Here is a 24,799-nt window from a genome sequence, read left to right on the forward strand (position 1 = left end):
AAGATTGTTAAAAAATGTTTAGAGAAGACGACTTAGGTGATACAAACAAACTTTATCATTTTATAAGAAAAACAGTCCTTTTTTTCAGAGACTGCAAATGAAGTGGGAGGCAAGAAGCTTTTATAGGATATAAAATAAAGAACAGGAAGAGAAAAATGGAAGCTATCTGATTATCTGGGGCAACATAGTCAAGCTTGTTTGGGTTGTGAAGTCTGGGAGTTGTACTGGCATTTGGGGATTGGCTGACTGGGTATACTGCATTTCTGGTTAAGGAGAGTGTTTATAAGGACACTAAGTTTCAGTTTGTGATGTGACATTCCCAGCAAGAGCATCTCCATGTTGGGCCTAGAAATAGATTAAAATGCACCCCACTTTTAATCATCCTCCTGATCACTGAATCACTTTAATCCAAACACTGGTCTTAGCTCGATACTCAGTTACCATTGCATGTTTGGGTCTCAGTGTAGTTCTCACAAAAGACAATGTTAGGTTTCTGTTCTTAGAGATGGTTATATCTATTTTCCTGGGAGTTTTTTTGTTGTTGTTTTTGTTTTTTGTATTTTTATGAAGTGAGAAGCAGGGGGAGGCAGAGAGGCAGACTCCCACTTGTGCCCAACCAAGATCCACTCGGCATGCCCACCAGGGGTCAATGCTTGACCCATCTGGGACATTGCTCTGCTGCAACCAGAGCCATTCTAGCACCTGAGGTGGAGGCCATGGAGCCATCCTCAGTGCCCGAGCCAACTTTGCTCCAATGGAGCCTTGGCTATGGGAGAGGAAGAGAGAGAGAGAAAACAAGGAGAAGGGGAGGGGTAGAGAAGCAGGTGGGTGTTTCTCCTGTTTGCCCTGGCCGGGAATTGATCCCAGGACTCCCACACAGCAGGCCGATGCTCTACCACTGAGCCAACCTGCCAGGGCTTTTCTGTTTTCTTTTTTTGTTTCAGTCACAGAGAGACCTTTCATTAACTGGTCAATGGCTGCCCACATGCATTTAAAAGATTTAAGAGAGTACAGCTTATTAGGGGAACAATAATATTAACAATAAAACACTGCCCATGTTAGGAGAACACTCTTGAGCCAGGGTCCCTATGACCCAAACCAGCTGGACTCAATTAAATCAAGCAATAACCCAAAAGAATAGGGTAATCTGTAAGCAAATTGGCTTATTTATGTATTTTGTGTAGCTGTGTCTCCATATCCCAGTGGGATTATTTCAGAAAAGCTGAGACACTGAACTCAGGGAGAGAAGTTTGTAGTGGGTGAAACTGCAGGCATCACCAGCATCATAGCAAATCCAACAGTAGGTTGAAAGTTGGATTACCCTCTTTTTTGATGGTGCAGTTATGAAAACAATGGCATTAGCCATTTCAGCCAGGGCAAGTCAAAAGGTGGACAAAAGAATTATAAAGATCTTTATGGTACAAGAATTACAAAAATAATTTTTAGGGAGGAAAAGAGAGAGTGAAATTTTATTCATTTAACATCTTGAAAGGAAGCAATAACCTTGATGTCAGCTACTTCTCTTCCTAATCAATTTGATTTTAAGTTTTCCTGAGTATTCTCAGGACCAGATGTCATATGGAGTCTTCTTTAGTTATAAAATGTGCTTACAGTTATAAAATGTACTTCGATACCTTATAATTTGGCCAATAGTGTCAGTGGTCAAGATTACTTAGAAGGGTCGTTTCCGTGTGTCTCATTTTTTTTTTTTTTTTAGTGAGAAAAGAGGAGACAGAGAGACAGAATCTTAAATGCACCCTAACCAGGATCCAACAAGCAAGCCCACTAGGGAACAATGCTCTGCCTTTCTGGGGCCGCTGCTCCCTTGCTCAGGAACCGAGCCACTTTTTTAGTGCCTGAGGTGGAAGCCATGGAGCCATCCTTAGTGCCCGGGGCCAACTCGCTTGAGCCAATCCAGCCATGGCTTCAGGAGAGGAAGAGAGAAAGAGAAAAAAAGGGAGAAAGGGAGAGAAAAGTCATAGCCAGAGTGGCCTAAAACACATGGAACAGATGAGGTTTTATAAGATAAGGGAAAATAATCATAAGTTATTCATTTTAATACAGGTATCCTTTTAAATTTGTGTTCAAACACTATGTTGATTGATTCAGTTAAACACTTACTGAGTTCCTATTGTGTGCCTGACACTTTGGTAAAACTACCCATAAAGTCAATAAAACATGATTCCTATGCTACGGGATTTATTATTAGGTAGGGAGGGAGGCATGGACAATCTTCACCTTAACAGAATAAAATATGAGCTAAATTCCAAACACATAATATGTTGTGGGGCACATTAGGTTCTCTGGAAGGGAAATACAATAAGATGTGTATTTGTGTGTATGTGTGTTTAAAGATATGTTTTAAGAATTTGGCTCATACAGTTATGGAAGCTTGCAAATCCAAAATCGGCAGATTGACTTGGTGGGCTGGTGACTCAAAAAAGAACCAATGCTGAAGGTCAAATCTGAAAGCTGTTAGGCAGCTGCATTCCCTCTTGCTCTGGGGAAGTCAGCCTTGTTCTATCAAGTAAGGTCTTCAACTAACTGAATGTGGTTCACCCACAATACAGAGGACAACCTGTTTACTCAGTGTTCATCAATTTAAATGTTTATTTAAAAATTTACATTTTTTGCCTGACCTGTGGTGGCGCAGTGGGTAAAAGCATCAACCTGGAACGCTGAGGTCACCGGTTCGAAACCCCAGGCTTGCCTGGTCAAGGCACATATGGGAGTTGATGCTTCCTGCTCCTCCCTCTGTTCTTTCTATCTCTTTCCTCTCTCTCTTTCTCTCTCTGTGTCTCCTCTCTCTAAAAAATGAATAAATAAAATGTAAAAAATAAATAAATTTTAAAAAATAAAAGAATTATTAAAAAAATTTACATTTTTTGAAAAAAATTTTTGTGATGAAGGCTGCTTAAATACAATTTTTGTGATGAAGGCTGTATATTCCCAATCAAAGCCCATAAGAATCCAATAAATTTGTAAAATCTGAGGTTTGTAAGTATTAAGAATTTATCCAAGAACATGTGATTAGAAAGTACATGAGCCAGAATATGAAAGAAAGGTTAATCTCATCCAAAAGAACCATCACAGAAACATCCAGAATAATGTTTGACCACATACCTGGGCATCATGGCCCAGCCTAGTTGACACATAATATTAAACATCACATGTGGATACAGATAAAAGTGTTTGCTCTTCTGACAAGCTTATACATAGTCTCATGAAGGTTGTGGTGTTCAATTCAGATAGAAATGATGAGAAGTGTTAGAAAACAGTGATGGAGACATTCTATGTTTTGAGATGCTAATGACAAAATAATCACAGAGCCCGGGGGGGGGGGATTTGAGGGGTGGTAGGTTGTGAGTTGACCAGAGCGGTAAGTTTATGGAGAATCTATTAAAATATACTCCTAGAGCTACCTTTGCAGCCTGATAACAAGGCTCTGTGAAAGTCATGTTTAAGAGGTTGGACTACAGTGAGGTTTCTGGGGAGGGGAGGGATCCCACCTGATTTTAGAAGAATCAGTCCGTCTGCATTGTGAGGGTACAGGTTGGAGTAGGTAAAAAGGAGGAAAATCAACACACTTGGATACAATGGCAATAATTGAAGTAAATAAAGTGAGGATCTAAACAAGAGTAATTACAGGGAAATGGAAGATAGCAAGGATATATGAAGGAGATAGCAATAGACAATTCTTAGACTTTGATGGAATGTGGAGACAATAGTGGTACAATATGAAGGAATCTTACGCCAGGACCCTGTATTCCTGATTAAAAAAGAGAAGTGGTTTGCAATTAGTTCCTGCTTTCAGTTTGTGCAAAATATATAGAAATTAAAACCAGATAAAACAAAAATAAAACAATTTCAGTTGAGTATAATGTTGATCTAGTGCTTTATATGAACTTGAAAAAAGTAATTGTTTCTACAGACTACTTGGTAGAAGTAGACTTATCTCCAGAGGTTACCATGGAGATTCTATGCTTCCCAGGACCATATTGTTTTAGCTTTGGCTACTATGAGAGAGGCAATAATGTGGGAGAGAGTAAAATCAGCCTTCAGTCGCCTGTTTAATACTGTCAGTTACATAAAAGTAATACTCAATTTCACTTCACTTCCCTTCTTGCTTTTATCCAATTTTTTTTTGAGAAATCAGAGTAATTGGGGATAAAGAATTGTCCTTTCTTGCATTGCTGATTTAGATTTATGGACCCTGGCTCACCACGTCTGTATTCCAGTATTTTTATGGTAGGTGTTGCTTTGCTCCTTTGCTCAGAGGCTGAAAGGAGGCACTGTAGTGTCGGAAATATAGAAAGAGATTAGAAGTAATTTGATTCTTATCGTTGTGTTTATTCTAAAAAAAAATGCTTCTGTTTCATTGGAAGGGCATTGCCTTTTCTGTGCACTCTGTCCCCTGTATGGAAAGAATGAAGCGGCCAGAAGACTTTGAATTGTTGATCATCTGGCTTAGCTTCTCCCATCTGGATCTATAATGGTATCATCAATCTTGATAGAAAACCCAAGAACAGGAACAAAGGGATTTTGTTTTCCTTTGTTTTTTTTTTCTTTTTAGGACTAGGCACAGAGGGCAAATCTGAGTCAGAATTGCATTTGAACACTAGCAGAGGAAATGTGCAAATTTTTAGAGTTCAGTAAAATAATAAGGGCACACTGAAAAGTCCATCATGTTCTTTGACATAGTAGGAGTCATATGTATTTTATGGAAGAATGGCTGAAAAAAATAGGCAAATATTTGTTCCATAAAACTTTAAATAAAGTTTATAATACATCATGTGAAATTAACTATGATATATAAGATGTTAAATTACCCAGTTATGACAATAATGTTTATTCTAATTGAAACCGCTTATATAAAAATTTTTCCAAAACATACTTTTCACTATATATAATTCTAATACAATAATTCATGATTAATGTATCTTTATTATGATTCTTTTCCTCACTGAGTAAATGAATTATAAAGCTTACATTTTTCTTGAACCTATCTACCTTGTGAGAAGAATATTACATGTCACTGTTTCCTAAATTCATTTGACTGTAAGCATATTTAGACAGCTTGACAAATGAAAATTTAAAATGAATATTATTACTTAATTATATTTTATAGTGCATCATTTTAAATACATACCAATAACAATTCAATTTTTTATTATGTCCTAGAGAAGTAAAATTATTAGCTGTAACTCAGATGCTTACATTGAGTTTAACATTCAAAAGTCAGACTTTTTTACCATATTTAATTAAGTATTCAGGTAAGAGATGTTTTTAGAGCCACATGAAATTCACTTAACATTGGGAACATAAACTTACCCAGCTGACTGTTCAGATGTTTTAACAGTGTGATATTGTCCCAATCACTCTAAGTTTTAAAGGAAATATTTCAATCTTTCGCACACATACACACACACACATATATGTAAAATAAATATATATTTTATATATTTACATTATATTCACAAATGTAATATATAATAATATATAGTAATATATTATATAAGTATAATAAATATGTTTCATATATTTACATCAAATGCACAACTCTTATACAGATTGTATCGAGGCTGTCATGTATCAGTTATGTTAAGTCTAAATGATTTACTATGTGTATATGTTTTAGGAATGTCTTAAGATCATTTAAATTTAACACATTTTTATTAAATATCTTCTACTTTCTTCATTCATAACTATCTTCTTCTATCTTATCTTACCCTTTTCTTTTCTTTTTTTTTTTTCTTTTTTTCCAAAGCTGGAAACGGGGAGGCAGTCAGACAGACTCCCGCATGTGCCCGACTGGGATCCACCTGGCATGCCCCTGGGGGCGATGCTTTGCCCCTCTGGGGCGTCACTCTGTTGCATCCAGAGCCATTCTAGCGCCTGAGGCAGAGGCCACAGAGCCATCCCCAGCACCTGGGCCATCTTTGTTCCAATGGAGCCTCACTGCGGGAGGGGAAGAGAGAGACAGAGAGGAAGGAGAGGGGGAGGGGTAGAAAAGCAAATGGGCGCCTCTCCTGTGTGCCCTGGCTGGGAATCGAACCCAGAACTCCTGCATGCCAGGCCGACGTTCTACCACTGAGCCAACCAGCCAGGGCCTTATCTTACCCTTTTCATGCACTAGGTCCAGGAGAAGAGATGTTACATATTTATGCAAATTCACCATCTTGTGCCGGGGTCATGAACCTATAGCTCATGAGCCAGATGTGGCCCTTTTGATGGCTGCATCTGACTCACAGACAAATCTTTAATTAAAAAAATAATGTTAAAAATATAAAACATTCTCATGAATTACAATCCATTCATTTTCTACCGCTCATGTTCATGGTTGCGGGTGGCTGGAGCCAATCACAGCTGTCCTCCAGGACAACACCAAATTTTTATTGGATAATGTGTAACGTACATGTGTGGTTATGAGGTCAGGAAGTAAACTTCCTTCCTTTTAATCAAGTAGTCAGCTAGCTAACTGCAGAAACCCCTTTGATGAAGAAGATGGCTAAAAGAAAAAAAGATGAGGAGTATCATACTTTTCAGCAGGAATGGACAGAGGAATTCGCGTTTGTGGAGAGAGCAGGTTCTGCAGTGTGTCTAGTATGTAATGATAAAATTGCATCGATGAAACGGTCAAATATAAAGTGGCACTTCGACACAGGCCATACTACATTTGCATCGAAATATCCAGCGAGGGACAGCAGGAAGAAAGCATGTCAAGAGCTACTGTGCAGAGTGCAAGCTAGTCAGCAGGAACTCTGAGTTTGGACCCAACAAGGTGACTGGAATTCGGCTAGCTTTGCTGGTGCTTTAGCAATTGTGAGAAATGGAAAGCCATTCACAGATAGGGAGTATGCCAAAACATTCATGCTTGATATTGCCAATGAACTTTTTGATAACTTTTCGAATAAAGACAAGATAATCAAATGAATAAAAGACAGGCCTATGTTGGCAAGAACTGTTCATGATCATCACATCACGATGGCAAATCAAATTGAGGCAACACAAGTGAAGGACATAAGTGCAGCACCATTCTTTTCTCTTGGTTTGGATGAGTCAACAGATGTAAGCCATTTATTCCAATTCAGTGTGATTGCAAGGTCTGCTGTCAGTGACACACTACGTGAGAAAAGTCTTGCTGTTTTGCCTATGAAAGAGACAAGAAGAGGGGAGGATTTATTCAAGTCTTTCACTGAGTCCTCTAAAGAAAAAACATCTACCAATGGATAAACTTATTTTGGTGTGTACTGATGGTGCTCCATGCATGGTGGGGAAAAACAGGATTCATAGCGCTTTTTCATGAACATGAAAAGAGACCCATTCTAAGTTTTCACTGTATCAGGAGGCACTTTGTGCTCAGATGTGTGGCGAGCAGCTTGGTGACGTGATGTTGCTGGTCATTCGGGTGGTCAACTTTATTGTTGCCTGAGCTTTAAATGGTTGCCAGTTTAAAACATTGCTGGATGAAGTTGGGAATAATTATCCTGGTCTGCTTCTGCACAGCAATGTGCATTGGTTGTCAAGAGGGAAGGTGCTCAGCCGTTTCATGGCTTGTCTGAGCAAAATCCGGACATTTTTTGATATGAAAAACGTTGAGCATCCTGATTTAGCTAACACTGAGTGGCTTCTGAAGTTCTACTATCTCATGGACATGACTGAACATCTGATTCAGCTCAATGTGAAAATGCAAGGCATTGGAAATACAGTCTTATCCCTTCAACAAGCAGTGTTTGCATTTGAAAACAAGCTGGAACTCTTCATCGCTAACATTGAAACAGGCCGTTCACTACAGTTTGAAAAACTGGGAGAGTTTAAAGATGCATGCACAGCAAGTGACCCTGCTCAACATCTTGATCTCCAGCAGCTAGTGGGCTTCACATCTAATCTCCTGCAGTCATTCAAAGTGCACTTTGGAGAATTTCGTGAACGCATTTCATCACCCATCCACACGAATATGCAGTGTACAGCACCGACCTGAGTTACATCCTCGGTGTCTCTGTCAGAGATTTTGAGCTACAAGCTGCTGACCTGAAGGCCTCAGACATGTGGGTGAATAAGTTCAAGTCACTGAATGAAGATTTGGAAAGACTTGCATGACAGCAAGCAGAGTTGGCGAGCAAACGCAAGTGGGGAGAAATGAAAAAACTTCAACCAGAGGACCAGCTGATTGTCAAAACTTGGAACGCGCTTCCCGTCACATACCACACGCTGCAGCATGTGAGTATTGCTGTACTGACAATGTTAGGCTCTACGTATGCATGTGAGCAGTCTTTCTCACATCTAAAGAACGTTAAGACCAACTTACGATCACTTTTAACAGATGAAAGTCTCAACGCCTGCATGAAGCTTAACTTCACCACATATCAACCAGACTACAAAGCCATCAGCAAAACCATGCAGCACCAGAAGTCACATTAATGGTAAGAAGTACTTTATTCATCATTGGTTAGCAACAGCATAACAACATTATTAAAAAGAATTCAGAGACTTATTGTACTTTAAAAATGTTAGTCTTACATAAAATATACACATTTACTTGTATTTAGTGTTAAACATATTGTATGGCTCTTATGAAATTACATTTTAAAATATGTGGTGTTCATGGCTCTTTCAGCCAAAAAGTTTCCCGAACCCTGATGTAGTGATTTAGACATCTCTTCCTCCTCTCCTTCTGCACTGAGCCCTTCTTTCCATAAACTGCAACTCAAGAGACAGGTACACATCAGCCACACATCTACCTGTGGTTTTCTAAACACACCGTACTCTTTCATGGCTTCATAGCTTTGTATTTGTTCATGTTCTTCCTCCCAAAATTTACTTGGTGAATAACCACTCCCTAGATTAGAATCAACCACATTTCCTATAGTGGGTGAGATAGTATTTCAGGCTTTATAGGCACATAATCTCTGTTGTAAACCCTCAACTCTGTTGGAGAGAGGAGCCTGCTGTCAAACCCACAGATGCAGCTGTGTGCCCATAACACTTTACTATGGACACCAAAGTTTAAATTTCCTTTTTGTTCAGCAGGAAGTAGGAGCTACTGAATTGTTTAAATGGGCTCATTTTTTCTTTTAAAATAAAATCTGATAAATAAAAGTAGATGTTGCTTTTCTACCTTTTGAAAAAGTTGTTCTGTTCACATCTTTCTGTCTTGTAGGTTGTGCTGCTTTTTTCCATTACCCACTGAGTTTTCCCACAGGAGGAGTAGTTTATCTTCAATCTTCTCCTCATATGATAGGCCCCTTGTAAGTGTCTTAGGTGAGCTATATCATACAAAGGAACATTCATTATTATTCTTACTGGTTTTTATTCACATCATTGTTGTTATCATTATTGTTATTTGTCTTTGTCTATCTCTTTTCCCTTTGCTTCCTAAAAGGTTTTTCTCTGTTACACTTCATTTCCTATTAGGAATTTGTTTTATTCCTTTGATTTAGCTTCAGTATGTTCTAATTGACTGATTTACAACTACCAGGTCACAGGTGTGTGTGTGTGTGTGTGTGTGTGTGTGCACATATATTTCAGAAAGGGTTCAACCATGTTAAAAAAATTAGCTGATACCTACATCTGTGTATAAAGTAATGGTCAAGACATAAGATCTATTATGCTTCCAATTACATTTCTGTATATTTGATTTGTGAGAGATATTTCAGATGTCTTCTAGCTGTTAAATAGACACTCCATCAAAGATTGACTAACTGCTACATTGAACAGTGGCCAAAATGGGATACTCAGAGACTCATTTCAAATGAGAGTTCTGTGAATGATCAGCTCAGTTCTGTTCTATTCTTAAGCTGTGATGTCATATTACAAACATAATGAAAATATCTTGATATTGGGAGGATGTATGTTTGCTGGGGAGTGGTGACTGACACAGCTAGGTTTTAGATCATGCTGGAAAAAAGACCCTAAGGGATATGAGGTCATAAGCAAGGAACTACATAATTTTAACTGGAAGTTATGATTACTATTCTTGTACAAAGTTTTTCTTAAATAGTCAAATTAAGATTATAGGTTGGGAAAAATAATTTAAAGACATTGTGTCCCTCTATTTCTCACAACGTTTAAGTCATTCCTTGGTGATAACGCAAGCAATACAAACGAACCTAGTTCAATTCATTATGGCTATAGAACACCACAGGGAGGCTCAATCAGTAGAAAAAATCATTGTATTTTATAGGTGTCTAAATAAAATATGTTGATTAGCTCAGTCATTGGAAAAACAGAGTCTTGCTCATTCAATGTTTTCCTTTTGTAGAAAGTAGATCTTTCATGTCAAAAGCATTTTATAAAATCAGAAATGTCACCCACATGGCATAAGTTCTTATCATGCACAGGTAGGCATAGTTAAAAAGCTTGTACTCTCTATGCCTTTTCATTTTTGCTATTAGCTTTTAGCGCTTAATAAAGTACAATTCAATTGGAATGAATTTTACTTTTTGTAAAAATATTACACAAAATAAAAATAGAACAAAACAAAAGTCTAGTCTACATATGGTAAATAAAATTGGGATTCCAGTATTTGGATTTTGTTAGTTACTATTACATTGTTCTCTAACTTCTTCTTGTTTTTTTATTTATTTATCAAATACCAACCAAGGGTCTGTCATACAAAGCACTTTTCTGATAGTGTGGAAAAATTTAACTATGAATTAGAGTCTCTACTCTTACAGAGTATTGAGCGTGTTCCACAGTGCTTTGCACAGAATCCAGAAAGACTACAGAGGTGTCTCTGAACCATCTTGAGAATTTAAAGTGTACAGGGACCACTTGTTGACACCTCTTTTTCTCGACTGTCACTGTAGTAACTCTTTTTATTCATAACTAATATATTAAGATTCTTTATAGAATTTCTTTCCAAGTAAGGATAATGATGCTGAAAAGTTCTGCTAAAATGGAGAAGTGGTCTTGAGATTTATCTTCATCCCATTTCAACCAGGGGGCTCATTATAGCCTGCATTCTTAGTCACATTCTTGCTTGGCTAACTTATTCAGAATTTCTCCTTTAAAAGGCTAAAATAAAACTGATAGTGGATGATTGTAAAATTGAGCAATGTGATGTTAAATGTCCGGTAATATTTTTTGTTTTTTTCCAGTATTACAGGGTCTATTAAAACCACTATCTGGATTGACGAACAATAGCTTCCTTATTATCTAAGCTTACTTTGTTCTAGAACTAAGCAAACTATATATAAAACAAAAACAGACTTGCATTCTATGATTCAGTGGTCTAGCAAGGACTTACTTCTGTGGCTGCAGGGGAATTCCTAAGGGCAAGATATTGTCTGGAATTTGTATAATGTCACTTCTGCTATACCTCATCGTTCTCTGGGGTGGAGTAGAGCACAGCCTAGCCCAAATCCCAGATCAGGGAAAATGTTTTAACATAGGGACAGGAAAAGCTGCAAAGTATTATGAAGGAAGATTAAGAGAAGTATTTAGAAATAAAGCACCAGCTGATAAAATGTATATAATTCCAAACTTTTATATTGTTAACCATGTTTTTTTAAATTTAGCCTGTGAAAGAACTTACATTCTTTAAGTATTTCTTTTCTAATAATCTCCTCTGTAAACGTTTCTATTATATTAAATAAATTTGAGCTTAATGAAATTCTATTATTAAAAAGAAAAAACTATTATTATTTTTCTGTCACCACAACTATTTATTAAGTTTGTATAAGGAAAGAATTTGGTTAGATGCTGGGCTAAAAGTTTGAAATGCATTCCCAACCTTAGGGAGCTCATCATTCAGAAAAAAAGGCCAATAAATGAAAAAATAAATATTAATTTGAATTACATTTCCCCAGAATTATATACAACCCTATTTCAGTTATACCACTAGTAAGCCTTATAACAATTTTTATTTTTCCATATTTAATGGAATTTTCTTATAAGTATGAATATTGTACACAGAGTTGGTGAGTATGTAAATAGTTGGTGAAAATGATGATGATGATGATGTATGTACTTGGCTTCCTATCTTCTCCAAGATTAAATGCTTCTTTAAATATTTGTATTTTAGCCTGACCAGGCGGTGGCGCACTGGATAGAGCGTCAGACTGGGATGCGGAAGGACCCAGGTTCGAGACCCCGAGGTTGCCAGCTTGAGCGCAGGCTCATCTGGTTTGAGCAAAAAGCTCACCAGCTTGGACCCAAGGTCACTGGCTCGAGCGGGGGGTTACTCAGTCTGCTGAAGGCCCGCGGTCATGGCACATATGAGAAAGCAATCAATGAACAACTATGGTGTCGCAACGAAAAACTGATGATTGATGCTTCTCATCTCTCTCCGTTCCTGTCTGTCTGTCCCTGTCTATCCCTCTATCTGACTCTCTCTCTGTCCCTATAAAAAAAAATTAAAAATAAGTATTTGTATTTTATTTTTTACTTTGAATTTTTTTTTTTTTTACAAGCTTCACTGGGCAGAATTTTGAACACTTTTGAGCAAGGGAATTTAGTGATTGAAATTTACCATGACTTTCTTCTCATACTTTCTCTCGTCATATCTGTTAGCTTTTGTAATGTCGTAAAGGCACTTGTTTAGCCTGACTAGGTGGTGGCACAGTGGATAAAGCCTAGGACTGGGATACAGAAGACCCAGGTTTGAAACCCCGAGGTCTCTTGCTTAAGCATGCGCTCATCCGGCTTGAGCACAGGATCGCTGGCTTGAGTGTGAGATCAGAGACATGAACCCATGGTTGCTACCTTGAGCCCAAAGGTCGCTGGCTTGAGCTCAAAGTCACTGGCCTGAACCCCAGGTCACCGGCTTGATCAAGGGGTCACTCACTTACTCTGCTGTGCTGCCTTGGACCAGGCACATACGAGAAAGCAATCAATAAACAACTAAGGAGACTAAGGAGCCACAACAAAGAATTGATGCTTCTCATCTCTCTCCTTTCCTGTCTATCCCTATCTATCCTCTCTGTCTCTGTCATAAAAACAAACAAATAAAAAAAGCACTTATTTACTGAGACCGTTAGAAACTTGTAATTTTATGTTTCATGCATAATAGTTTAATATGTAAGTGGAACTGCATTGTTGCCCAACATTCTTCCCTATAGAATGTATAGAGGGGTAGTACATTTGTGCTGCCCACTTATTAGTTTTGCATTCTGTGGGAATCACTGCCAAAAGACAGTGTGTGTGTGTCTATGAATGAATAAAGGGATAAATTTGTTTAGTTTCATAGCAGTAGAATTAAATTATATTTCAGGCCTCCAGGTATGAATCTGTATAGTCCTCATCTCTCTAGCTTATGAGAAAATAAAATGTTTTATATATATATTAATATTTTATATAAAAGAGGCTCGCTCATTCAAATAATTCAAAATATGTAATTACTTTCATAAAAATTGATCTTATTTATTTTATATTCTTATCATAAAAAAGGTTACCAAATATATTTCAACCTTTTTGATAACTCTGGGAAGGTATAGACAGATCAACTCTTGGTCTCTAAAATAAGTTAGGGTCATCATTTCCTGGGGTTGTTGGAAGTCTGAGTGACAGGAACTTGTCAGAGACCCTGAGATTTGGGCATAGTACCAGATGTGCACTATTGGGCACTTGTTATATATCTAGAACTCTGCTATGAATTTTACATATATTTTTTTTATTTCTACCTTGTTTTGAAAATACTTTAAAGCTCTGGGAAAGTTTAAAAAATATAGTGATATAATGGCTTCATTTCACCAGTTGTCAACATTTTGTCACAGTTTTTTTAGTTGAACCATTTGAAAGATCTGGAGAAGAAAGAGACAATGAATTCAATTGTGGTTGTAAGTGAGAGAGGTGAAGGTTCAGGAGTTCTGCGACTGGTGTCCACAATCCTAGAGAATGACTTTTGTCTACACTGCTATATTGGAAAGACATGAAACTGCTTTTGGTTCAAAGTTTGGTGGTAGTGAGCAGTATTGCACAAGCTTGTAACAGTTGAAGATGCTTCTACAAAGCTAAACCCCAGGATTTTTCTGGCTTGACCAGTGAGCGTTTTGAGAGACTGCTTTAACCAGTATCTGACTGTATAGGGTAACAAAATATATAAATCACATCTTGAGGAAATTAGGAAATATCAGTAACCGATCTAAATAACTTTTTTAAACTAATAATTATGGTTCTTTTTAACACTATTCTAGAGACATATGTTCTTATTTCATCAATATACCAAAATACAAATGAGATGTTATTATACTTGTTATATAAAATGTTAATATTGACGATCAAAGAAGTTTAGCAAATTTTGTAAGGGTCATACAGCTAATAATGGTATAGATGAAATTTAAGTTTTAAATTATCTAGCTCCAAATTCTATGGCCTCTTTACTATACCTCACCAACTTTTCTTTTGAAAACAGTGATACCTCTATGCAGAGCCCACCAACAGTTACTTGCCTGGTGATAACTTATTTATATGATTTTCTATTTATAAAAGGGTCAAGGCAAATTGAATAGCCAGTAGCAAATAAACATAATAGATTTTAGAAGACTGTGAGAACAGAGTCCAGCAGGTCATACAGTAGGAAATCTCTACATTTTTTATATTTTTGATTTGCTTTGAAATTATTGTAATACTAACAACTAACTATAAACCTGATTTTAGTTATATTAAATTAAAATCACTCTCAGAGATTTTGTGTAATCTACCTCCTTCCTTGTTCAGCATTTATTATATATAAGACACTGTGCTAATAAATTTGCATTCGTTAATTGTTTAACAGAAAACCTATGAGATGAAAATTATTCTTTCTAGTTTTACATATAAGGAAACCGAGGCTCAGTAAAGTTAAATGACTTGCCAAAATCATATTGCTATCAAGTAGCGATATAGGTAATTAATTCTGTACTATTTACATCTCATTTTGTACTGTCCTCTGTGAGACTTAAAGGGGGGACAGTATAAAATTTTATTCTAATTACTGTAATTTTTTTAAAAATGTAATCTTTTAAAAAATGTTAAGGTTTTATCATTAGGCATTAGTTCAATTACTTATTTTCAAATATGTACTCTTAGATGTGATCTGAATTAAAACTGTTACAGGAAAAACAATGTAACCTCAATTCTTGTCTTCTTGAGAGAGAGAAGTCGGTAAGATACACAGTGCAGCAAGTGAAAGCCAAATATTCCACAAGGTAAGAAGGTAGTCAGAAAAAGGGGATCCCTACAGACAGGTTCAGGGGGTTAGTGCGGGGCAAGCTGCCACTGCCCACTGCTCCACCTGTTGCAATTCCCTTTGGGTCCCTTAGAGCTTAGGGGAAGCGGAGGGGCAGAGAAAACGTGCCTGGGGGAAAGATGAGGAAGAAGAGGTGAAGGAAGTGAAGGCACTGGCATGCTCCTGGAAGGGACAGCCACTGGGTCTTACTTTCCAAGGTCTTTTAAGGATGGAGATCTTAGAAGAGGACCCGGGGGAGGAAATCAATAGAATATTCACTAGATCCACAAGTGTGTCCGTTTAGAGTCATGGTCTCCACTGCTTGGTTGGTGTCAGGGCCGGGGGGTCATTGGTCTGTGTAGCTACTAGTCCTGATGTCAGCCATGGTTTTCCTTGTCTACTTTTGATGCTTTTCTGGGCCTGGAGCTGAAACACAACTGAGGCCTAGGTGTTATCTCTAGGGCTTAAAGCTTAAGGGAGTGGTTGTGCAGGGGCTTCCAGGGGGGTCCTATGAGGCTCTTCTCCTGCCCTTTGTTCCCCTCTGAGGGTATGGAAAACCACGGTTCCAGCAATGTAAAAGGTCAGGGTGCTTAGACCACATAGCCAGATAATGGAGGGCAGGACCCTCTGGGGACAAGGCCTTGTTTCCCCAGTTCTGCCTGCTGCCAGGAGCTGGGCTGTTGCCCTGGTGACCTTCTGTATCTGGCCCATCCTTCTTGATCTGCTCATGTCTGTCTGTCTACCACAAAATGCTTATAATAATTCGAAAAGATAAGAGCAGATTTATTTTATTGCTGCAATAGTTTAAATCATAGAAATTGGTTTGTGATATATTACTCTACTGATTCATAACACTGTTCTATCAGGAAATATTCATAATGTGTCTGTTCTTTGCCTGGCACTGCTTTAAACCCTGGGTATACAGAATGACCAAAGCAGAGAAAACACCATCCCTTGTGGAACTGAAGACTTTACTATGTTGTCTAGTACACCTATAAACAGGAAACATGGGACTCAGTAGATACTGTTTACATCTTATTTGACTGCAGCGTAGAGTTTTCTAGATTTTACAGTATTAACCCAAAGACAGAATGAGACAGAATTACACAACTGATCCCTGCAGAAGGCTCTATTTTAAATTGTTTACACTGATTAGAAGAAGAATATTGTTTTTGTAAGGATCTAACACCCCTTGGAATATGTTGATAAGCTCTGACAATAACTTCTATCACCCTATTCATGGTGTCATGATTAATGCCCTGCCCAAAATGGTGAAAAGCCTGAGATTTTTACCTTTTTGCAAGCTAAAATGTTGAGATGCCACATTGGTGTACATGCTTGCATAAGCTCAAGACTCCTTGGATGGAGACAGGGTTTTATTATACACATACAGCAAGCAACATGACCTGCATGTGACTTCCATGTTCCCCATTCCTCCAACAGACTGCAAACCAGCCCTGAGGAATGCCGTGTACACAGTAGACTTGCATCGCATTTGAGGAATCCTGATCTTAGGAAATTCAATCTTCTATAAAAGATTGCAAGCCACCTTTTCCCTAGAGGAAATATTTCCATATTATACAGGACAGCACAAAAATATGCCCTGGAGGAAGACACTGTCTCTATCTTCCAAGGCTGATTGTTATGAAACTGTCTTCGGATACTTAATACTCAACAGGGAACATCAATGTTTCTGCTCACAAGATGAGCAGGAATGTGAGTGATCCATGGAATATTGTCTTCCAATGTCCTCTACTCTGTCCTACCAGTTTCCCATGCGATAACAATGAACTATCACTAAAAATAAGGACATGTATGTGCATATAGGGGAGAATGACATATTTAGATTATAGATGTGATGAGATTAGTTATAATGTGTCTAACTTATAGATAAGGAGAGTGAGTTTCCTGGAGATATATGAATGACTCAATATTCCATATTTAATAAATTTTAGTGCCAGGATTTACATAGTGAATATTGGATTCTTTTGATGATTAAAAACACCTGAGATTAAATTCTGGCTTGGAATTTTCCATGCTGAAAAACAATGGCTTTCAGAATTTCATGTCAATGTGACATTTGCATCTATTGATATTTCGCATTCACCCACATTGTCAGCTTTCACCTGAGGAACGCTCTTCATTATGTAGTTTAGTCTTCTGAAAAATGGCAGGCATGAACTTCCTCCCACAGGTCAGGGAAATGGGTTCCAATCCGACTGTAGTAGCTGGAAAGGTGACCTCCTCAGGGCAACCCGCTGAAGGACCTTCTAGCCCTAGTAAATTCTAAAGGCGTTGAGGTTAGGAGCATCTCCAATTTATTCATGGGTTAGATCCACAGGTAGATCAGAGCTGAACACAACATCTAATGGGCACTGTGGATGAACTGCTTTTTTGCTCCCAAGAAAATTAAGTTTGTATTCTACTGTTTGGTGTATATTTAAGTCTCTTTAGTGAGCAGGTTGGCTTTTTTTTTTTTTGAAATATCATCATGGTCTATGAACTTGAAATATTTCAAAATATTGAAGGATCTCACAAATATACTTTTCAGAAACTTGCTTTGTTAGAGTGATTTTTTTTGGTGATTTCTTAAACCCCCCTTTTCCAGCTGACCAAGATTCATGCAATTATATATTTGAATTAATGAAGATCATGATAGCACTGTGAGAGAATAATTAGCTTTAATTATACTAATTACATAAATGGATAAAAATGGATGATTGGGGCATTGCTCTGTGAAAATAATAGCTTTCTATTAACGATTGGATCCTCTTGCAACTTATCTTCACTATCCCCCTCCCTCCTTTTCACCTACATTTGACATCTAAAAGTTTAAGAAAACTTTGGAACTCAAATTTCCCCATCTATACCCTGAGTTCCTATGCTTTTGAAAAATTAAACAAGATGATCTGGGTTGACAGGTTTAGCAAATAAAAATACAGGGCCCTTAATTAAATTTGAATTGTAGGTGAACAGTGAATAAGTTTTAGTATCAAGTTCCAAATGCTGTAGCATTGGAAATGATTCCTGTAAGGCATTCCACTCAGTAACTGTTAGTTGGATGTGTTTTTATTGCCTATGTAACCAGTATTCTATTAATTTCTTTTCACCCAATATCGGAAGACTTGTAAGGATTTTACTGAAATTTGAATTAGCCCCAAAGTTAAATTTTTAATTTAAACCAATAAAAGTAGGTATCCGATTTTACCCAATAAATGTTAAATGAGAGTTACATGCCATTTTTTTATTATGAAATGCATGCATAATATTTTTAGTTAAATGATATTTTTATTTCAATGTATCTGTTAATAAGGAAGGTGAATTATTTTGAGGCTATATATTTTCCCAAACTAATTTTAAAAGGACAGATATTTTTATGATTTTCATTGATTAATAACAATTTCAATTCCCATGTCTTCATCAAACAGTCGTTCTTCTATCGTAATCTTAATTGACAATGTCCATGAATTATTTGTCAAATAGTATTGTGTAATGAGTTCTTCCTGTATTTGCCTACTGTGAATACATGAATATCAAGGGCAACCTTATTTCTCTTGTGCTCTTGATATTTGGTGAAAGTAAAAAAAACCATAACTATTAGTTCTTTTTGGACATAAGAAACATTCAGTTGCATAACAAATTCTGAAATCTTAAATCACAGAACTATGCAATCCCTCTCAATTTGAGAGCAGTTGTGCTTGTCATAGAGAAAGAAATTAACTAAAATGCATCATGTAAACAGAATATTCTTAGGACTCCATTGCTAACTTAAAAGCACCACTCAAAAGCTAATGGTTTTCTTAGGAAAAAGCGTTTATAATTACAATTTTTTTTTTTTCCATTTTTCTGAAGCTGGAAACAGGGTAAGACAGTCAGACAGACTCCCGCATGCGCCCGACCGGGATCCACCCGGCACGCCCACCAGGGGCGATGCTCTGCCCACCAGGGGGCGATGCTCTGCCCATCCTGGGCGTCGCCATGTTGCGACCAGAGCCACTCTAGCGCCTGGGGCAGAGGCCACAGAGCCATCCCCAGCGCCCGGGCCATCTTTGCTCCAATGGAGCCTTGGCTGCGGGAGGGGACGAGAGAGACAGAGAGGAAAGCGCGGCGGAGGGGTGGAGAAGCAAATGGGCGCTTCTCCTGTGTGCCCTGGCCGGGAATTGAACCCGGGTCCTCCGCACGCTAGGCCGACGCTCTACCGCTGAGCCAACCGGCCAGGGCTTATAATTACAAGTTTTTAAGTTAAAAGGAGATTTGTCCCAGAGTCAAATCTTAATGACTGCTTTGCTCTTTGATCCTGGAACCAACCCACATTGTGGAGTTCTAACCTTTCCTCCTTTTAAAGCAGCCCTTACGCAGTTGTGTTAGGGAGGCTTGGCAGACACTACTGTGAGTTTAAATGCTGTGGTGTCCTTTATCAAGGAGAGCAGGTACCCTTCCAAAGCTGTCACAACTGGCTAACTCTGGTCTGATTCATAAGGGATTAATTGGCCATGGGTGCTTGTGAGCTGAAATACTGTCATCTCGGCTGTAGATCTGTCAATTTAATACACAAGGTAATCAACTCCAGTAATAGACTCTCCATGAATGTTAATAGCTTCCCTAAGCAAGAAATCATTAGAAGCTGTTTACTTGATGTCATATGGAAGAGCATAGTCTGGAGTTTTAAACATCATTAGACATTTTGTGGGATATTTCCTTTCTAAAACTATACTAAAATATCAAATATGAGGTGGTTATTTTGAGACTAACTGCAAAGGAAAATGAAACTTTAAGAACCTAAGCTTGAAAAAACAACTTTAAACTGAAAAATAAAAGTAAAACAATATTTTTTTTCTAAATTCTTTTTTTATGTTATTTTTGTAAAGCTTCAACCAACCAGAAAAATATATATATAATTGAGTGAAAAGTGAAAGTTCACTTTTTACTTGTTTCCAATCATCTTCCAGAAATAACTTGGTTTCTCTTTCCATAAAATTTTCTATTAATTTACAAATAGACTTTTATATACACAGGCATGTAAAAAGGTTTATATATTTTTATACATATTCAAGATTATAATAGTATACAATTTTATGACAACATTTTGGTTGTTAGTATACTACAAATGTATTCTACTCTAACAGTTGCATAATATTCTCTACAGAGATATACTTTAATTTGTTTAGATTTTAATCAAGTTTCACTTATAAAATTTTGAAGAAAATGAAGAAATATAAAATAAATTTATTTGTAGCTTAGTTGTTATATTTGAAATAGTACTTGACTGAACTTCTTACATATTTTAATGTATAAGTCAGAGCTCAATACCTGCAGCATTGCACAATGTCCAAGATGCTGAATGTTTTAAACGAAATTTCACATTTTTTCCTAGATTTCTGAGGAATGATTGAATTTCTAATTGGACATTACTTGAGGGTATTTTTCTCTGACTTTGGCCGATAGTAGTCATTGTCCTATGTTAGGAAATTATGGGAGCAATGGGTGAGTAACGAAATTATAAATTGATCAGACAATAAACTGACTTAAATGAAAAGGGAATTTCAGCATTAACAGCTGAGTTGAGCAATATTTGTAATCCCAGATTGCGAGGTAGAGGCCTTGAGGACCGCCAAAGACTTCCTGAGATTAAGCACCATCAGCGTATGTCTAGTAAGCACCACCCAGAAAGAACTTATTACATAAGTTCTATGCACAACCTTGTATTCTTGATATGTATTATATATACAAATTTTGTAAGCCGGGTGAATGACTGTGGACAGCTAGCATATCTGAAATGTGCATAGGGAGTAAAATTAACACCATTGTAGTTTATCAGCTATATAGATATAATTATAGCTACAACAAAATATAGCTACTTTTTTCATGCAGAAAAAAGTTTTATCTTTCTTTTTTTTTTTGTATTTTTCTGAAGTGAGAAGCTAGGAGGCAGAGAGATAGACTCTCAAATGTGCCCAACCGGATCCACTCGGCATGCCCACTAAGGGGCAATGCTCTGCCCATCTGGGGCATTGTTCCATTAAAACAAGAGCCATTCTAGCGCCTGAGGTGGAGGCCATTGAGCCATCCTCAGTGCCCGGTTCAACTTTGCTCCAGCAGAGTCTTGGCTGTGGGAGGGGAAGAGAGAGCTAGAGAGAAAGGTGAGGGGGAAAGGTGGAGAAGCAGATGGGTGCTTCTCCTGTGTGCCCTGGCCAGGAATCAAACACAAGACATACACAGGCTGGGCCAACACTCTACCGCTGAGCCAACCAGCAAGGGCCTGCAGAAAAATATTTTAAAGCTACTTGATTTTAAAAATATTTAAATCTTCAAATGGAATATACAAATGATTTATGAAATAATGTTTTCATCTTGTTTAGACTCTTCTTGGAAAATAAGAATCCTAACTGTTTCTTATTACTCTTAATGTTAAGAAAGTCATCTGCACACTCAATATATTTAAAACAACTTAATTCAGAATATCTACTACAATAAAGTGAGGAATTTAGAACGATAAAAAGGTAACGGAAATGGAGAAATGCACATAATGGGGGATATATACATCTATGCATAGAGAATTCTTGTTTATCTCTCCTAATGTTGCTCGGGGAATTAACACATGTAGAGCATTTTTAACACATTTAATGTATTTGAACATATTTAATGTATAAAAACACATTTAAAAATATTTAACGCATTCAAAACAATTAGAATAGAGTGTTTACATTGTAGCTTAGTAAATTGTGGTTTTCATCTTATAGTTACCACTCAGTTAATAGATCATAAAAATATGGGCACATATCTTCATAAAATAATAATGCTGTCACATCTATAATCAATTCTTATGAACTTTAAGTTTTATTACCAAAATGATATTTATTTTTTTAAGTTCTGCATCAATTTTCATGGATTATTCTTTGTGATGTGGCTGGTCAGTAGTATTGTTTGGGAACCAGAAGGGTCCTTCATTCTCTCATTACTTTACTCTAGGAGCAGTTTGATGGTCCTGTCTCTCTCTCTCTCTCTCTCTTTCTTATTCTCTCTACCTCTCTACCTGCCTCTCTCAAAACCAAAACAAAAAACATAAAGAAACAAAAGCAAAGACTGAGATTGGTCTGGTGTGTTATTTCTTCACTTTTTTATATAGACCACAATGATTGTTTGATTTTAACTAAAGATTTGAATGGTAAGAGTTCAGACTGCTCTGAGGCTATAGTCTCTGAACCCTTGGGTTAAGTTGATAGGAAGAAGGAATGTCCATATTGCTTCCATCCATACATTTACTTCAGAAAGCCAGGAGGCCCTGACTATAGCCCATAAATGGTGGCACCCAGCTAGGAAGAGCAATCATTCAAAAGAAAGGTGACTTTAATGAATAGAATGGTGAAGTAAGCCTAATAAATATGCTTGGGACACAGGCTTATTTCCAGAACTAATTCCAATATTATCATGAACAAATAAAGTAAATATTATGAAATTTTACATGGTTATAATAATGACATTTTGTTGTAATGTTATACTTAGTGTGATACCCTTTGAGATTTCATGAAATTGTATTAGTATCAGCACAATTCCAGATACATCTCCTGAATGTTTACAAATCAAACCCATCTGAGTCAGTAGGATATTTAATACAAAGAATATTTATTTTCATTACCATTTATTGATCATCTAGTTATATAAACAAAAAGGTAAACTCTGAAAATAAAGAAAATAAATTAGGCACATGACCTTTACCTTAAGGAGCTTATATTATAGTGCAGGAGATAGAAGTGTTAACATATAGTGATAATAAAGAAAAATACTAAAGTAGAGGTTTAAGGAGAGTGTTGTGGGAAAGGAAAGAAGGAAGCATGCATGGAGGGCCTCTAGAAATAATTTTTAGTATTATCCTACATTTCTATCACAACTTAGTTTGGCCTGAATGTCTTTCATAGAATTGCTGGTCTCTGCCAATACTTACTGAAATCTAAACAGGGAGCATTCCCTTTTTAATATTTATGAGGCCTGACCTGTGGTGGCACAGTGGATAAAGCGTCGACCTGGAAATGCTGAAGTCACCGGTTCGAAACCCTGGGCTTGCCTGGTCAAGGCACATATGGGAGTTGATGCTTCCAGCTCCTCAACCACTTCTCTCTCTCTGTCTCTTCTCTCTCTATCTTCCCTCTTCTCTTTAAAATAATAATAATAATAATAATAATAATAATTATGTCAAAGTTGAACTCTTTTTTCCTAAAATATCTAAAAATTTATGTGATTATTTCTTTTGAACTACACATTTATGAATTTATATTGAGCCTGGTCTTAATACAGTAAGCTGGAGTTATCCTGACTTTGCCCCAAACTTATTATTTATATCCTTGTTTCTTTCTTAGCTATGTCCTATACATTGCCAAGTAGCATCTGCAGAGGATACGGGCTGCTCCTGCAATTTTATTTGTAAAGTATTTCCTGTAGTTATGAGCTGTCAGGGCACTTGACAGAGCTTTATTGGACGTGAATTTTATGAATAGAGATCATGCATCTGATATAGAAATTTATGTGAATCTTATTTTATCTCAAATTATTTATCTGTGTTTATTTTCTTACATGGTCAATTATTCATGAATAAAGGCTTAGCAAGAGTCATTACGGCACATAAGGGCTTATAATTGTTATGAGTTTATGAAAAGAAGACTTATTGTAAGCGATAATAAAAGACTGTTCCTTTTTTTAATTTATAATTTTAATTTGTGTTTACATAGATAACTTCAAATGTCCCACTGAATATATCTTTGTCAGACATATTGGTTAATATGTTCTCCCAGTGTGTGGGTTGTCTTTTTACTTTGTAATGGTATCTTTTGCTGCACAGCAGTAAAAGACTGTTCCTTTGCACTTTCTACTTGTGGAGGCAAGTGAACCTGCTCCAGAATTTTATGAAAAAAAAAGCTGATACTTTAAAAAGCCAATTAGTAGAGTTACATAATTATTCATTTGGATTTATGTCCCACTCAGTCAGTTTGTCTGCTAATGTTGTCAATAACAACATATAGAAGTGCTGTTGAATGTGAAAATCAATGCTTAGCAGAGATCAACAAAACTATAGCCACAAACAAACAGCAAACTAGAATTATTTTTAATTAGGTCAAACAACAGTTTAAATACTATTTTACCAACTCCATCAAAGAAATTTTTAAAGAAAGGTGAGCCAATAGCTAACACAAATGATTCAAGAAAAAAAATTCACTGGAAATATATATATATTATATATATTTATATATATTATATATATATTTAGTATATATACTAAATATAATTTGAATAAATAGTGTGAATAAGGCACTAAAATATCAAAAGTCATTGTGAAATCCAACATAACATTAAGGTATTAAATGCCAAATTTTTAAACACAACCTTTATATATTCTGCAATTGTAGATATGTAGCTCAAAAATATTGTTCAATAATTTTTTCTTCAAATATTTATTGGACCCCTATACATATCAGACATTATTCTATGCTCCCTGATTGCATCTGTATGTGAACCAAAGAAACTTGCACTCACAAAACTTAGACTTAATTGAGGCAGAAGTGAATACAATATAAACAATAAGTATATACCATTATGTAGGGTGGGGCTCAAGTATGTTTACAGTCGTTCATATGAAAAATAACATAATGAATAATAATA

The 24,799-nt window shown here is 36.7% G+C and overlaps 1 non-coding gene across 1 annotated transcript; it reads right to left on the minus strand.

Annotated features, from left to right (window-relative positions):
• Positions 1 to 842: 842 nt before the first annotated feature.
• TRNAS-GCU (transfer RNA serine (anticodon GCU)) lies at positions 843 to 918 on the minus strand. The gene has a single exon. It is a non-coding gene; the product is annotated as a tRNA-Ser (tRNA).
• Between the last annotated feature and the right edge of the window lie 23,881 nt (positions 919 to 24,799).

The sequence above is a fragment of the Saccopteryx bilineata genome, chromosome 6 (genome assembly GCF_036850765.1).
Source record: "Saccopteryx bilineata isolate mSacBil1 chromosome 6, mSacBil1_pri_phased_curated, whole genome shotgun sequence".
In the NCBI taxonomy this organism is placed as follows: domain Eukaryota; kingdom Metazoa; phylum Chordata; class Mammalia; order Chiroptera; family Emballonuridae; genus Saccopteryx; species Saccopteryx bilineata.